Source organism: Schistocerca serialis, unplaced genomic scaffold (assembly GCF_023864345.2).
Source record: "Schistocerca serialis cubense isolate TAMUIC-IGC-003099 unplaced genomic scaffold, iqSchSeri2.2 HiC_scaffold_1351, whole genome shotgun sequence".
In the NCBI taxonomy this organism is placed as follows: domain Eukaryota; kingdom Metazoa; phylum Arthropoda; class Insecta; order Orthoptera; family Acrididae; genus Schistocerca; species Schistocerca serialis.
The window spans coordinates 10,411,591-10,422,147 of record NW_026047571.1 but is presented as its reverse complement, the minus strand read 5'-3'; the positions used below and the strand labels follow the sequence as shown (position 1 = coordinate 10,422,147).

General features: G+C 40.6%; 1 non-coding gene across 1 annotated transcript; it reads left to right on the top strand.

Moving 5' to 3' along the window:
- Positions 1-8,419: 8,419 nt before the first annotated feature.
- Positions 8,420-8,493, top strand: Trnat-ugu (transfer RNA threonine (anticodon UGU)). Its single transcript has one exon. It is a non-coding gene; the product is annotated as a tRNA-Thr (tRNA).
- The last annotated feature ends 2,064 nt before the right edge of the window (positions 8,494-10,557 follow it).

The following is a 10,557-nucleotide window of genomic DNA, read 5'->3' as shown; positions in this document are numbered from 1 at the left end:
CGTAACACTAATCTTTCATTCTCTATCACGCATTAAAATCTCCAATGCCTGAAAATTGAAAACTGTAGAGCTGCCAACCTCTGCCTAGCGCACAGATCAAGTGCTACAGTAGAACTGACAAATGAAAGTGACAACATTTCGTGAGATCGTATTTTAGGGGCTTTCGTGCTTACATGGATTTGCAGTACAACATGCATATCTGGCATGTAAAATGCGGCAACTGCTAAGTCAATGATGATGTCTGTAAATAGCATTGTATATTGGCGTCGTTATTTCGCTTAGTTTTGTGTAAAAGTAATTACGTGATCGTTTGCTGCCATTATCAGAAACTTTGAAGTAAGTTCCGGATTTGTAATTTCTTCACTTTGAATATGTAAGACTTCAGATTTCCCTTAGTATGCGGAAACCATATTTGTTTTAGTGTATGCCTAGAAGGAGAATGCTAACGGGTCAGAGTGAAAGACGCAGAGCTAGGCAGACACAGTTTTTGCGTCGCGAAAGTAATAGCAATGTGAACATTCATAATGATAACGCATCTGTTTATTGAAAACTGAAATACTGATTCTTAAAATTAATTATACAATATGACAAATCAGACTTGCATAACGGGTAAGGAACTTCGCCGTAGATGTGAACAAAAGGAAACCATCATGTGTGTCCATAACCATTAGGATAGGTAAATAGAAGCACACACATGTGAAAACTTTTCCTTTGTCTCTGACACTGCTACCAACTTCCAGGACCGAAGCTGCTATGTCGTTGAAGTTGTCAACAGTGGAAAACGAAACGTAGTAACGAAGTCGTCGGGGACAGCAAACGTTCTTTATTAACGTCGTTTTTTCACTTACTTTGGTCAAAGAGAAAACGGAACTAACTCTGTGTTCATTTTCCGCCGTCACCACCAAATGTAGGGTGTTCCTAATTTTCAGTATCTGCATTTTGAGTAGCTACGACGTCCTGTATTGTAACGAAACTGTACTTGTTTCAGGCTATGCCTCGAAAAAGAACATTAACGGGTCGGGCTGAAAGACGAAGAGCTAGAGACACACAATTTTTGTCAGATGTCAGTAACGATAATTCTATTGTCGTTCTAAAAGATACAATTAAATGTGCATGGAACATAATTACAAATAATTTTGAGAACTGTAATTGCGCTTTGATGAATTTACAACGCAGATATTGTAATGCAAATCATTTCGCGTCTGAGATGACCTTATATGATACAATGGCATTCACATTGTGTTTTCATAATGGTAAAATTAATTTGTCAACGTAGTGTATCAAAGACTCCCTTTAAATGCTTGAATAATTAAAGAGAAATTAAAGAACTGTTTCATAGACACACGTAGCTACAACGCAGCATTTGCCAGGGATCTGTTCTGCGGCTAAAATTTCACTATAAGATACATGACATTATCCATCGCATATGAGATTCATTGACGCAATTGGTCGAATTTTGACCACACGCGATACTAGTTCTATTAATATGCTTAGGTCTGCTGATCAGATAGCATAAAATCCCACACAGCAGGTGAAGAATGACTTTATTGGTTGTTGCAAAGTATGATTGGTTGATTTGGGAAGAGAGGACCAAACAGCGAGGTCACCAGATCAAATGCAAAGTATGCATGAAGCGTTTTGGAGTTACTTCCATCTTCAGAAATCTAAGTGCAAAGGAGGCACAAGGACAAGAGCGTTACTGGTCGTGTACAAAGCGGACTCACATGCTGTACAGAGAGGTCCCGATAACGTGCAGACGTCACGGTACACCTGACAGGTATTTATGGTGAATTGTCTTCAAAGAAGAACGGGTGGAGAATAAAGATGCTTGTGAATCCACCTCACACTATCACATAGGGTCAGTGCAACGGCTCTTCATGCACAACACGCGATTTAACAGTACCCCAAATTCGGCAGGTCTGTCTATTCACTGCACCCTGTAGTGTAAAATCAGCCTCTTCACTGTACAGAATATTACCCAGCTATAAGTCACCAACTTCGATCCGCACCAGAAACCGAAGAGCGAAATCATAATGTTGCTGCGCATAGTGAGGTTTCAGTTGCTGCACTGTCTGGATGTTGTACGGGTATCAGAGTAAAGTAAATCGCAGAATATCTGTGGTGTTGACCATGGGATGGATGATTATCGTCTCACTGCACGAGCTCTACCCACGGCAAATGCTGCGTAGTCAGTGGAGCAACGGCGACCTCGTCACTAACTTCCACTGGGGTAGGACGACTTCCTCTTCCGGGTGTAGGTCTTGTAGAACCCCAAATGACCCCCGACCGCCGAATCATGAGTACCATGCTAACTAGTTCCTGTGGAATACAGACTTTGACTTCACCATGGCTGTCTCCCCCTTTACACAAGAGGCCCCCACGAAGGCAATAGCCAGTAACGACATCGCCATCCGCCAACTGCTGCCGAATCGGTCCCCATCTAGGGTCCTCATCCTGTTTGTCAGCTAAGTCGCAGAAGAAACCGTGTGTCTCGGAGAGAAGGAAATTCACCCCAAGATCCGTCTCCACGTGGCCCTTGCCTTCCCCAGACTCTCCCGCGAACATACGGCTGAGAGCGTTGGCCACTTCATTGTCACTGCCCCTAATATGTCGAACCAGGAGATAAAGTCATCTTAACTTCGGCATGATTTTTAGCGAACTTATTAATCAAAGATCAAGTTCTGGCACTGGCCAAATAACTCGCGGAGGCTCATTTGTTTCAGTTCAGTTGTATTGCTCACCTGTTCTCCAGATAAAGTTGTGTAGTTTATATCTCAGAATATTGTCTGCCGTTGATGTCTGTTGTGTTAGAGATAATTGGCAGCAGTCGACGCATGCATACTGGGAGCAGAGCACCACGAGGGCAGAGAGATATTTAAGGCCATGTCCTCTCCTTTACATCTTGGGTTATGTTGTCACTTTTGCGTGATCCATCTTTCTGGTGGAGGATTATAGCATCCGAAATTCAGTTGCATTTCAAAGTTGAGTATATTTCTATGTCATTTCCTATCTCGTGGATCTCTCGTATTGATCTGAATCCTTTGTCTGCTCATGTCTATCGCCAATTCACACGAAATTTTGAAGCAACTTCATTTTAGGGGTATTGTCATATGATCATGTTCTAGTTGTAATCATTCTAAGAATATTGTTGATTAATCAACTGAGTAAGCAAGTTTGAAGATCGGTTTGGTCAAAATTAAAGCACCTCCTTAATTGTTTTAGTCATTTGTATATAGTTTTGTTTAGGAATGTTGGCTAGCCAAACATTAAAAAATCTGTGTTCTTACGCTTAATCTGTTTCTCAGCTGATTGGAAGCAATGACAGTTCTGCTGGGAATTCTATGGACATTTGTACTATTTACGTAAAGCTAAATAAGTATATTTGCCTAGTCATATCCAAATTTCAAGTTTTACGGGTCTTGTTCCATGTAAAGAAATTTATTTATTATTTTTCCAACTGATCTGGCCTTATAAGGCAGTCTCCTGTATTATTGTGATTGTGATTTTATAATGCTTTCGATTGTAATAAAATATGTAGCAACTACAACAGATTACTATTGTGATTTTGGTGTGTCACTACCATAACTCATTTCATAGAGGATGAAATGTTTCATGAAATATTTAATTATGAATGCATTTTTAAAGCTAAATATATTGAAACCTGAATTTGGCTTCTCAGTTGAAGTAAAAAAAAAAGTCTCTCTGTTTTTGATACATTCAACCCATAAAAGGGGTGGAATATAGGATGAAATGTTTTATGAAAATAATTCAGTGTGAAAGAATTTTTAAAGCTAAATCTATGAAAATTGTGTTATTGAAAAATACATGTTTCACTGTTTTTGGAACTACAACCTCCCATGAGGTGCAATAAGGGCACACATATTCAATGACTCATCGCCTTCCAGCCCAACCTGCAAAGTATACGAACTTGAAACTTGATGAAGGTGTAAATCTTACGATGTAAGCATCATTTAAGAAGAGAGTGTTCGAAATTCCGCTCCTAAGGGGGTGAAATATGGGTTGAATGGGTTTTTTAAAATATGTCCCTATTGAAGCTAGAACTACAAAACTACGAAAAATGGCATTTGGTTTCTTTGTCAGAAACAAAAAAAAACAGGTTTTAAGCATTTTCCGAAATTCTTCCATTAGGGGAATAAAATAATTACTGAAGGTTTTTTGAAAATAAATCATTATTAAAGAACTACTAGAGCATTTTTAAAGCTGCATCTATGAAAATTGGATTTGAATTCTCGGTTGGATGTAAAAAAAAGTGTTTCGTTGTTTTTGGAAATTTAACTCACCAATAGCGTGAAATAGGGGACGAAAAGTTTTATGAAATATTTCACTATGAAAGCATTTTTAGAACTAAATCGACGAAGATTTGAATTGGGCTCCTCAGTTGTAAATAGAAGAATACATGTTTAATTGTTTTTGAAAATTCAACCCCTAAAAGGTGTGAGATGTTTCTGAAAATGTTTCATTGTGAAAGCATTACTAAATATATCTCAGAATTCGTATTTGGCTCCTCTGTTAGAATTTTTCAATGTTGCACTGGTTTTGGAACTTCAATCCTAAGGGGATGAAAAATTTTAATGAAATATTTACTGCATTATATTAAAATATTTTAAGTCTGCATCTATGAAAACCGGTATTTCACTTCTTAATTAGATATAAAGAAATATGCGTTAGGGAATGAAAGATTCTACGGAGATATCACCACAAGACTACAAACGGCTTGATTAACAAAAACCTTGGACTTCAGCTATCGGCATTGCTTTTTGGTCATAAGAACATTCAGTAAAAGACCATGCTTCAATGGCGTTGAAAAGTTAAGAAAGTGTTGCAATTTACAAAAGACATAAAAAACAATTAAAGAAAAAAAATTCTTTGCGGACCATACGGTCTTCGCAAGTAAAGAAGCGGATGATAAGCTAGCTCTTTATGCAAATGAGTTGGTCAGTTTAAGTTCCGTGACATGTCATGTAGCAGGAACCAAATCCAATAGTTGCTACGATTGGCTAAAGGGAAAGTTTTGCAGAATCAAGGGAAATCACTTCTACAAGTGGCTGAGAATCTCGTAATGAATAAAAATTATGTATTGAGGATTCCAAGGTGGGAGACGCAAAATTCCTCCCCCCCCCCTCTCGCCTCCCCCCCCTCCTCCCATTGCTATCTTCCTTTTCCTATGGCAAAAAAAAAACAAGAGAAATTTCCGCTGTGAAACAATTTGCAAACAAGAGAACGGCCCTTGAAATTTAACGCTTCAAAGTTTTAAGCCCTGCTCTTTCTGTATGTTGATTAGAAACTGTTAACCCACATGTGAAACCTGAGTACATAATCCGTGTGAAATTTGATCAACGGTGTTCCTTAAGGACAGGTTGTGATTGAAAACGTTCGAAAATTCAATTTCTTTGTAATTGCATTTTTTAAGGGTGTACTTGTCTAGACTCTTGGAACGGAAAGGTTTTTTTTAATCCTCGCGTTACAAAAGTTTCTACAGCCCATTGTTTGAAGCAGTGTCACGGCTGCCATGAGCCGCCCAGCGTAGCCGCGCTGTCTCAAACGCCTTGTCACGGTTCACGCAGCTCCCCTCGTTGGAGGTTCGAGTCCTCCTTCGGGCATGGTTATGTGTGTGTGTGTGTGTGTGTGTGTGTGTGTGTGTTGTCCTTAGCATACGTTACTGTAAGTAGTGTGTAAGCATAGGGACTTGTGAAGTGTCAGGCAAATCCAACACCTTCCATGAAAACCCTGACATGATAAGCAAATCCAGTAGTATGTCACATAGCTCCGAATAAATCGTGACATTAAATTAACGAAAGTAATACGAGTAACGAGTGAGGAAATGCAATATCACAGACTAACACAAGAATGCCTAAATGCTTGTCATACCTTCCCACCATGAGGCAGACGCAATTCCGAGGGGAGAAACGAGAACAGAAGCCGAGAGCAGAACCGTGTTAAGCTGGAAGGCCCTACGATAAGGGACGGACGGACACCCACGTCGCCAACTAACTGCTAGGACCACACCACCCGCAAGTTTTAGCGTGAGACTTTTTCGCGTCTCTGTTACGTTAGGACCATCCCCCAGCCCATGTTAAAAGATAGAGCCCTCCAGAAGGACAGTACAGATCTTACGATAACGCTAAAAGGACCACACCAGCTGCAAGTTTTAGCGTGAGACTTTTTCGCGTCTGCTACGTTGCAAACTTTAAAAACATTGCCCCACCACGAAAAGTATAATGTTTCTCATTGGATAGACAGAATTTTTGTAGGCAGAGCTTAAGGTTAACATTGAGACCCTGATTGGTAAGATGAAAACACAGCCAGATAGTTTTTTTTTAAACCAACTTCGGTAAATTGTAGTAAGGAGAAGTTAGGGAGAGTTACTTCCGAGACGGCGAGGTGAGCGGAGCTGTGCTGCCCGTCGCCCCCTGACGAACACCGACAAGGTAATGAACGCACGCGATGCCACATAACAGCGCATAAAGCTTCTCTCAGAACTGCAGAAGTCTCATCTGTTACATCCCTTTTTTGCGTAATACTAGTGTCGATCGTCAATTAAAGCTCATGGTGTTCACATTTGCCACTTGAAGTAAAAATCTGAAACGCGATGATTTTTCTGTTTTATAGTTATTGAGAAGCCACATCAGCCACTGTAATTTACGACAAGTTAGATAAGTAATTAAAGATAATTGAGGGTCACTGTAGACCATTTTGATAGTTTTCTCTCTTGTGAAACTTAATTTAAACCTACATTATAGATGTGATATGGCATAGGTCATACTTCGATACTTTGTAGAACTTGGAAACCCATTCAGGGAATATTCGTTCACATTTTTGTTGGTTTTTACCATCCTGTATTAAAACATCTCCTTTTATCAATAGTGCAATTTATAAACAATGTTTTGTGATTAGAATAAAATTTCCAGTGGTAAACTTAACTGCTTTTTCGACGTTATTTTACCAGCTAACTAAAAATAGGAAAGCCTTGATCCCCTTCCACTAAATTTAGTTAGTATTAAGATTCTTTTACAGGGAGTGCAGTGGAGCTGACGCTGAAATCATTAAGTATTTGGTTATTTTATCGCTAGTCTCACTGAACTCTTCTGAATTCTACATGTCATGTGTGGTCTGGCGTCTCCTTACCAGCAACAGGTCCCAGGTTCAAACTAGTCAATACCCTAAAAAACACGCTCAGAGCGTCGTTGCGCGAAAGTGGTAGGGAGACACGATATAGAACAAGCAGACACCACGCAGAATGTTTAGAGACTGATGGTTCAAATGGCTCTGAGCACTATGGGACTCAACTTCTGAGGTCATCAGTCCCCTAGAACTTAGAACTACTTAAACCTAACTAACCTAAGGACACCACACACATCCATACCTGAGGCAGCATTCGAACCTGCGACCGTAGCGGTCACACGGATGCAGACTGAAGCGCCTAGAACCGCACGGTCACACCGGCCGGTTAGGAACTGACGACCTCAGCAGTTAGGTCCCACAGGAGCTTACCACAGACGGACAGTTGCCATGGGACACTCTTGAGTCGGAAACGCTTGCTCAGGAAGAAGGCCTACACTACGCTTGTCCATCCGCTTTTAGAATATTGTTGCGCGGTGTGGGATCCTTACCAGATAGGACTGTCGGAGTTCAAAGAAGGGCAGCACGTTATATCGCGAAATATGGGAGAGAGTGTCCCTGAAATGATAGAGGATTTGGGATGGGTATGATTAAAACAAAGGCGTTTTTCGTTGCGACGAAATTCCAGTCACCAACTTTCTCCTCCGAATGCGAAAATATTTTGTTGACACCGACCTACATAGGAAGAAACGATCACCTCGATAAAATAATGGAAATCAGAGCTCGTACGGAAAGATATAGGTGTTCGTTCTTTCCGCGCGCTATGCGAGATTGGAATAATAGAGAATTGTGAAGGTATATGAAGATAGTAACTGCCTCGAAAGAACAGGTACCACTGATGACCGTACAGCTTCTCTAGAATAAATGATAATTAATTGAAACGCTCAGCTGCCGACAGGTGTTGATGTACCTCGGGGTACACATTTTCAGCTGTCCCCATCGAGGTATATCAACACCTGTCTGCAGCTGAGGGTTTCAATTAATTATAATTTATTCTAGAAAAGCTGCACGGTAATCAGTGGTATCTGTTCCTTCGAGAACAGTTACTATCTTCATATATGTAGTTAAAGGCTACCCAGCCATTAACCTTCGTCTGTGCGAATGCGCAAAGATTGCCCGAACTCTTACGGGAATCGTCACCTTAGTGTGCCCGAGTAATGAGTGGATGGGCAAATACCTATTACGTACATTACGTATGTTGATTGTGGACAGTTGGGAATGTGGGTCTCACGGGAAGCGTGCAAGGGGTAAGTCCCTGCAGTCGTGCTATTCATCTGTGTCCTCGGTGGCTCAGATGGATAGAGCGTCTGCCATGTAAGCAGGAGATCCGGGGTTCGAGTCCCGGTTGGGGAACACATTTTCGGCTGTCCCCATCGAGGTTGTATCAACAACACCTATCGGCATCTGAGGGTTCCAATTAATTATCAATTCTGAAGGTAATTCGATGAACCTTCTGCCAGGCACTTAAATGTGATTTGCAGAGTATCCATGTAGATGTAGATGAAAACTCGTCCCGTGTCGCACGTGCTCAAAACGATTCATACTACAGAATGCATGCAAACAGACTCGCCGAAAATACTGACGAATAACGATTGCTGCATATCCAAGTTACACAGATCGGCCTTTCCTGCCAAGAAGAACAGGGAATTGCTATGTAGGAACAATTCGAGCTAGAGGTAGGGCTCATAAGCACTCCTTGAATTGCAGACTAAACGTAAATAACGAAAATGCATTTTTGGTAAAAATTGGTCAAAACATAATCCTGTGCCCTCCGTATTGGATTAGCCGCTTTGAATATTGAAAATCTGACTTCAGCTTCCTGTTCAGCAACATTAAAAATATATATGTAACACTCAGTTCATGCAAATCGAAGTAATAATATAACTTAAAGTTTTCTCTAAACTTCGAACACTTTTTTTTTTGAGAAACGTTTATTTCTCAGAACGGCATGCAGCATAAACTAAAAGTGATTCAACCTCTTAACTTCTACCACGGACCCCGAAAAGTAAACATTTTTCTTAGGAGCTTATAGCTATAATACGACATTTGTTAATATTAACTAATTTTTGTGTGGGCATAAGGAGTGAAACAAACCCCCAAAAATCGAACTCAAAGTTCGAATTAGCACTGTATCGTTAAATTTAAGGTTGTTTCATTGCGGTTCGGTATGCGTTCCCACAAATTTTATGTAATATCGACTGATGTTATCCATTTTTAATTTCAGAGAAATAATGTAGTATCAACTGATGTTATCCATTTTTGATTTCAGGTAACATCTGAGGGGCCACACTGCACGCACTCTGCGTACTTCAACTCGCAGGCCCTTGATCAAATCATAATTACGGGCGCCATTTTTTTTTACTGAAAATCTAAAATAAAGCTCATAGTATGATCACTCGTAATTTCCAAACAGATCCTTCGAATGTATTTTCATTGTCTCAAAAAAATTTCCAAATGTACCATTTTTTGCTCATTTGAATGAGAACCTGGCCGTAATGGCGGAATATAGTCACGAGATTTTTTTCGGAGACGTTGTACGTTCGCGAGAAGAATTTCGTTCCACGCGCGTCGATGGACATTCCACAGATATTACTGTGTGTGTGTGCTATTCAGTCGTGCCATTTGAGTGTACATCTTTGCATAGTTTTCCTTTCACAATGTGAACAGTGCTCGGCTCAGTTGCTAACTGGCCATTGAGTGATTCCGAAGGTGTCGGATGTGCGGTGCGTTCGGTCTGCTAAGAAAGCAACAGACTGGCGTGGTGCGATGGCAGAAGCAGACACTGAGGGAGCTAGCTGTAGGGATGCCAGCGAACAATTTATGCCAAGTAAGACGAAGAGAACTATTCTAAAATTATGAGCCGTCTCGAAAGTGTTTATCATTAGTAAATCTTGTAGTTGAGACTGACAATCAATCTACAATAACTGACATATTTGCCTAGAGAGAGATACAGGAAATCCCCGCTCCTGATGAAATTTTGGTTGTGATGACAGGCCGATGGGTAGTGTAGCCCGAGATATAAGTTAGGTTGTAGGGAGGTAATTTGATTGAGAGTTGTTTATGCCAACGATTATGAATGCCGAGTAAACGTTGTGCGAGCAGATTGCCCTGTAGCGTAGCCTAGTGTTTCCGTCCGCGCCATATTTAACACATTTTCTCTAGCTGTGTACAAAAGTCGCACAACAGCCACGAAAACTACGTTTCTGGTGGGGTGAGGGGAGAGTCCACTATGTAACTTTCAGTACAATTTTTAGTAAGCGCCGAAACTAGCCGAAATAGAAGCGTAATTTTAACTATATTTCCGTTTGTGGGAAAATAGTGGTTCTCCTCTTTCGGCATCAACTGTAATATGCAGGCGACTTATTAGAGTTTTTTTAATTCTGAATCATGATCTCAATAGACGCAGAGCTTTTTTTT